Source organism: Juglans regia, chromosome 16 (genome assembly GCF_001411555.2).
Source record: "Juglans regia cultivar Chandler chromosome 16, Walnut 2.0, whole genome shotgun sequence".
Taxonomy (NCBI): Eukaryota; Viridiplantae; Streptophyta; class Magnoliopsida; order Fagales; family Juglandaceae; genus Juglans; species Juglans regia.
In genome coordinates, this window is record NC_049916.1 from 7,142,567 (window position 1) to 7,149,853 (window position 7,287).

The 7,287-nt window shown below is 30.8% G+C and overlaps 1 non-coding gene across 1 annotated transcript; it reads right to left on the reverse strand.

Annotated features, from left to right (window-relative positions):
- Window positions 1-5,737: 5,737 nt before the first annotated feature.
- On the reverse strand, window positions 5,738-5,819 carry TRNAS-AGA. Its single transcript has one exon. It is a non-coding gene; the product is annotated as a tRNA-Ser (tRNA).
- Between the last annotated feature and the right edge of the window lie 1,468 nt (window positions 5,820-7,287).

Genomic DNA, 7,287 nt, shown 5'->3' on the forward strand with positions numbered 1-7,287 from the left:
TGAATTTGAGGGATTAATAGCATGTGGAAGTGATTTAATTAAGTAGTTAAACACAATGCTAGAAATTGGTTCAATTTAGGGTTTGGAAACCAAGTTTAGGGTTTGGGGAAACCGTTTAGGATTTCCGTTTCAACCAAGCTTTTAGTGTTTCAATTGGATTCCAACTATTTACGGTTTCAATAGTACTAAAACCCTATTTGATTTGGCACAAAATGGACGATTGGATTGAATATGGTTTTGTTTAGGTGACATGATCTCACACCTTGAATTTTTTCACATTTCCATCTCATGGTTCCTCTTGGTGCCTAGTGTTCTATACTATTCAGTAATTGTGGTTAAAACCTTGCCAAGTGTCCAAATAAAACTTTTTTAACCTAATTTGGACATTCCACATTGTGATTTTGAAAACATTACACTTGGTGCTACTATTGAGGTTATTATTCACTTTGGGAAAAGTGTAATAAATTTTGTTTTGTAAAATTCTAAACATACACACAAACCTAATATGCAATTTGTTTATCGAAATCCAACTCCGAAGTGTCTTAAAATAAACAAAACATGTTTTCAAACAAGCGTTTCGTCTTAAAATTGGAAATGGTTTATTGCGCCATAAAATCATAAATATTCCTCTAAGTTTAATGGCGTAGACCATATTTCATCCTGGCACTTCTAACTATCTTAAATAAATAAAATCGTATTTCTGACACCACAGTGAGTGGTAACACTGACTATGCTGACAAATTAAAGCTTATGCGATTAATAGTCGATTCGTGAAAACTCCATGTCTTCATAAGGTTCCTAAAGCCTATAGAAATTCCACCATTGAATTTCTAGCTAGTTGTTACACTAACCATCACCAAAAAGTTTATGTGACAGTTAAATTTTTTCCCTTGATGGTTTCATCCATCACAAAACAAAGAATCTGTTGTAGTGTAAAATGTTGTATGTGTTTTTTGGAAAATAAGAAAGAAAAAGTTGAATAAAAGTATTATAAAGTTAAAATATTGGTAGAATATAATTTTTTTAATATAATTTTTGTTTTTGGGTTGGAAAAGGTTGAATTATTTTTTATGTTTTATTTGGAAGTTTGGAAAAATCGTAATAATTAAGTAATGATTAGATGAAAAAAATAATATTTCAAGTTAAAATGTATTTGTGTTTAAGTGGCATTTAGATGTTGAGATGAGATGAGCTAAGACCATCTCAACATCCAAACAAGTAGGGGTGTAACTGGTCCTGTTCGGTCCGGTTTTGGACAAAATACATACCGGTTTTGTATTTTCCAAAACCGATTACGCACAGGTTACCCTCCTAAACCGGTACTTCCGGTTTTACTAGTTTCCAGTCTGGTTTTCTGATTTTTTTAAAATATAAGTTTCACAATTTATCATTAAAAATTTGTTTATAAAAAAAATGATTTAAAAAAAACTAATTTATACTTTTATTAATATATTAGATTATATAATAATATTAATATTAGACTATTGCTATAGTTATACGTTATATATTAGTATTAGTTATAAACTATATATTTAATATTAGTATTAGTTATAAACTTTTAGTAAAAACTTGCAGCATTAATTATAAGTATAACTATAATCATTAGTCTATATTAGACTATTAATATTAGTTATAAACTTTTAGTGATTTAGTATTAACATTTTATGTAATAATTTATAAATTATAATAAGAAATTATTTCATATATGAATATATATAATTATATATTATATATAAAAATTTCACATAAAAATTTATAATTATACATAATATATAAAACTTATATATATTAATATATATATATATATAATATTTTGTATAAAAGTTATATATACAATAATACAAATATTATTTTTTATATATATTTTTTATCAACCGGTCCGGTCCTGTCCGAAAAATCCTAAAACCGGAACCGGCCGGTTTTCACATTCTAAGACACGGTTCAGGATCGGACAGATTCAAAACTGGTAAAACCGGTCCGGTCCGGACCGATTTTCCGGTTTGAATTTACACCCCTACAAACAAGGCACTATATTACCACAAACTTAAAGTCTCACATAATGTTTGTAAACTTAAGTCTAGTTTGGATAGCAAGATAATCGTATGTCATCTCATCACATATTAATATTCAAACACCATAAACACATCAATATTTAAATTTTCAAATTTTTCATATAATCGTTATAACTTTTCTAAATTTTCAAACAAAACACAAAAAATAATTCAACTTTTTCAAATTTCAAAACAAAATAATATTAAGAAAATATATTCTAACAATATTATAACTTTATAATATTTTTATGCAACTTTTTCTTTCTCCTTTTGCAAAACCCCATAAAAAGCTTAATTCAAACAATTTCACTAATATTCATAAATAATTTCACTACTATTCACAGATCATCTCATTTTATCTCACTCTTCAAACCAGGCCTTAAGTACTATATATTGTAATCTTGGGGAGCAACCCACTGATCAATCTCTGCTGGAACTCTAGAAGCATTACTGATTAACTCATGACTAGCAAACTGAAGGAATTGATCAAATGATCAACAGGGTGATGGCCGTCTGTACATTAGGAGAGGAAAAATGGTTGGCTTGAAGGCTCATTATCTGGCAGTACTAGCTAGGTTTTCAAGAATTAGTAATGCACAAGACCTTTGCAAAAATCGTGTACCATGCATAAGGCTTAACTAGCTAGGTTTAGAAATATTTTTAGCTCGTATTGTTGAATTCAGATTCAAACCCGGTAACTTGACAGAGAAATCTCACGTACATCTAGCGAAACTCACTTGAATTTGTCTTCAATCAGAACTCTGTGTAAACCAGGTCTTTTACGCCTCATCTTTCTATTGAATGGTAGAACTAGAATGCATATACTCACACCAGATTATACCCACTCTAGTTAATTTATAAAAATAAAATTTTAATTATGTTATCTATTTTTAAGTATTTTAGACTTTTATTTGTTGTTAATTAGGGCCACATGTCACACTCTAATAGGTTACCATGCATGTGGCAACCTGGTGTCAAATGAATTGGCGGGACATGATAGAAGCATTTAATTATAATTGCAAAATTTTGCATACAAAGGGAGCATAAATTATAGAAAAATTATTCTCGTCAGTCACTATTCATCATCTTACACTCTACATCTTATGAAAAACACTCCCACATCTTAAAAAAATATTCTTACATCTTATAAAAAAGTTATAAATACGGAGTGTAAGAGTGAATAGTGATTGATGCATAACATTCCTCTAAATTATAAAGTAGTGATTTGTAAACGGGCTAAAACCTACAAACTGATTATACAATTAACTTCTTTAATTTATTTTCTGTGGTACACTTCTTTAAATTGGCTATCTATCTTCTTCTTCTTCTTCTTTTTTCTTTAAATTGAGGCAATCTGATCGTCCATTCTTGAAACACTTAAATTGCTTAATAAAAGAAAGGCTAACCAATTGGCTGAATGAGGTGGCTAGACTAGGCAATGTTTCAAGAAATGAATTTAAGGCTTAAAATAAGCAAAAATGTCCTGATCTAATCTCTCAAAGAATACATGAAGTTTTGGGAATGAAGTCTGGAATAAAAAAAAAAAAGAAAAAATTGATTTGCACTTAACCAAAAGAAGGAATAATGAGGAATATAACAATCTTTTTTTTTATGTAATTCCAAATGAAAACTTAAAATAGAAGAAAGATAACACTTCGGGAAAAACTGATTGGCTCAAAACTCGCAATGGTCATGGATAGTCTCCACTCCGTTATCTTCAAGATTCTTTTTTCAAGTTTTATAGGCTAAGAACCCATGATATGCATAACAAAAACATATATAGAAGGAATCAAACAAGCAAATGACACAAAAGTTGAAGTTAAACTACTTGATCTCACTCCAAAGTAAAATGAAACGTTGTCCTCAATGTGAAAATGATATGCTCAAATAGATGTGGTGAATGCAAAAAGCAAAATACATTAAGAACACGAGCACTTGGAACAATAAAAGTGAGGCAAGGAGAAAGAATAGCATTAGTACTTGATCAAGCTAGAAATCTACTACTTGCAATATATTAGCTAAAACAAACAAAAGAACCTAGCAACTAAAACAATAATCAAGTAAAATGATTTAAAAAAAGAGATGCTTTAGGTCAGATGCAGCGAGTAGCTCAGTTTTACACCCTCCAATGGGGTAAAGTCACGTAAGCTTTCTAATGTACTTACCCTAAAAACAAATACATTTGATCAAACTCACTTGAGGAACAAGCCCACTCTCAAAAAAGCTCTCTCTCTCTCTCTCTCTCTCTCTCTCTCTCTCTCTCTCTCCCTTCGAACTGTGATCCCTTTTGTTTACTACTTAGCCTTCCATGATCATTATGCCCTTCTTGTCTCTTTCACTTCTTCCTCTCTCTAAAGATTTTACTGATTATCATGAAAAGTAGAGTTGGCAAACACTGTCAGCGGGCCTCTACTTAAGTGGATCTCGAAATGGATCAGCGACATGCAGTCAATCCAAATCAAATAATGGACTTATGATGTATGTCACTGATCATAACCAAGGATCATGGGAAAAAGTTAGTGAAAGTCTCATTCAGTTTGTTAAGATCAGCAACATGCAGCACAAATACTTTCACTGTGACTTCCAGTCGTAGTATAATAGTCTGTTTATCTAACTATATCAAAATCACTTCAGGCGACTTCGCCTTGTGGAAATTGGGTAGGGGTCAAGTCATTGGCCCCATATCTTTTTTTTTTTTTTACTATGTTGTACTAGCTAGTTTGGAATGAATGTCGAGACCTCTCACCCTGTTATCTCTTGTATCATGTAACTATTTTATATATTTATAATAGGGTTGTGCATCCGAGTACGGATCTAGATATTTTCGTATCTGAATCCGTACTTAGATTTTTAAAATCGGGCGGATACCCACCCGTACAAAACCTATTACAACTCGAGTAGGTACCCGGTTCCGGATTGTAACCAGTATCCGGTTTTAACTCCACCTTTTTTTTTTTAATAACTAAAATGACGTGGTTTTGAAATAAATATTATGTTTTAAAAAAAAAACACCTAGTTACGAATAACCAGTTAAAGAATCGGATCCGTAACCGCTCAAGTCCAATATTCAGGCAGATAACCGCCTGGATTTTCGAGTTCTAGACCAGTCCGGATGCACACCTCTAATTTATAATATACTTGCTTAGAAAAAAAAAAAAAACTCATATTATGAATTACCATGTATGTTTAGAACTCGTTTAATTGTTGATCTATCTCTTCCTAAAATGTTAACCTTGTGAGTTTTATAGCTCCCTCATGCTAAAACCACATCACTTGCTAACTTTACGCATGATCTGTACACCTCCCTCGTCCTAAAATAACCCCTATCATGCTAGCCTTATGATTTGCATATGTCGATCCCTTATGCACCTGCCCTTCAATTTATAGTAGCAGTTCATCCTTGAGCGTGATCCTATATTGGTCTATATATATGCTATATATATCCTTTATTAATGTGGCAATTGATAGGGCAAAGGTCTCGATTATTATAGGCTACCAGGTGGCTTTGCCTGTTGCTTTTGTTCTTTACCAAGTCTATATTGTCTCACAGATTAAACCCATGGCCTATCTCATACCCAAAACTTGAAGAGATAAAAGGATACGTACCCCTCCCTCTAATGGAGAGAGGATGCAAGTCCACGTAAATGAAGAAATGGTGATTAGTGATTATAAATAAAAACACAACACGTGGGCGGCAGGATTCGAACCTGCGCGGGCAAAGCCCACATGATTTCTAGTCATGCCCGATAACCACTCCGGCACGCCCACCTTCTTGTGGTGTTGTTCCCAAGTAGTTTTATTATTTAACTAAAGAAATTCTGTAATTTTCTTCATGTGGGCATGATGTCAAAATCCTTGTCCTAATTGGTATAACCTCAGCTTCTAAAATAAAAGTTTGGAGTTTGAAATCTCCTTCCCTAAATGCTTGACAAAAGAAAAAAAAAATTGAGGTGCATGATGAGTTGCACATTAGTGAGAAAATTACAGAGGGCCGCTTAAAGAAATTTTTAGAAAAAGCAAGTATATGAAAAGATCGATAAATCCAAAAAGTCATTGCCCAATCAAGGAAAAGCTAATCCAAAACTTTCTTAAAATATCGAACTAAAATATTACGCACCTAAAAAAAAGAAGAGAGATTGACTTAGGTCTCCTCATTGTCCTATATAACATCGATCGAGATTGACCATTATTAAATGTCTAATGAATGTCTTCACGGTTTCATCGTCAGTAATAGGGGTGAGAATTGGTCAGTCTGGACCGGGAAAACTGACCGGACCGGATCGAGAATAGTCCCAATCGGTCTCGGTCCGAATTTTATAGGACCGATTTTATTCAGTCCGATCCACGGTCCAGAGGGTTTTCAGACCGGACCGGGCCGAATGAAAATTTTTAAAAAAATTATATATATTAATTATATAATTCTCATTTAACCAATTAACATAATCCTATCACTAACTCACCATTAAATAATTGTTAACTAATAGTCTAATACTAATATTTATAATTTTATACTAATACTAATATTTATACTAATACAAGTATTATATTAATAGTCTAGACTCTAGACTCTACTTCTATACTCTAATATGATATATAAAAAAAAAAATACTAATAGTCTAATATAGACTAAGATTCTACGACTATAGTTATAGTTATACTAATATTATAATATAGTTATAACTTATACTAAATCACTATAACTAATATTAGTATATTACTAATAGTCTAATACTAATACTATTATATAGTTATAACTTATACTAATCATGGATTCATAATAACTAATCACTATAAGTCTATAGTATTAATGTATTATTGTATCACTATATCATTATAATATAAATTATATAATATAGTTATAACTTGTACTAAATCACTATAACTAATATTAGTATATTACTATTTACTAATAGTCTAATACTAATACTATTATATAGTTATAACTTATACAAATCATGGATTCATGATTCATAACAACTAATCACTATAAGTCTATAGTATTAATGTATTATTATATAATATATAGTATTAGTATCACTATATCATTATAATATATATTACTATTACTATTGGTAATTTAGTATTGGTATACTCTATTGTTATTTAGTATAATATAAGTATTATATTATACTAAGTACCAACTATATAACTATTATAAGTTATAATGACTTAACTCATATAAGAGTTATGGTATTAATAATTTAATAGCATATTATAAAAGTTATAGTATTATAGC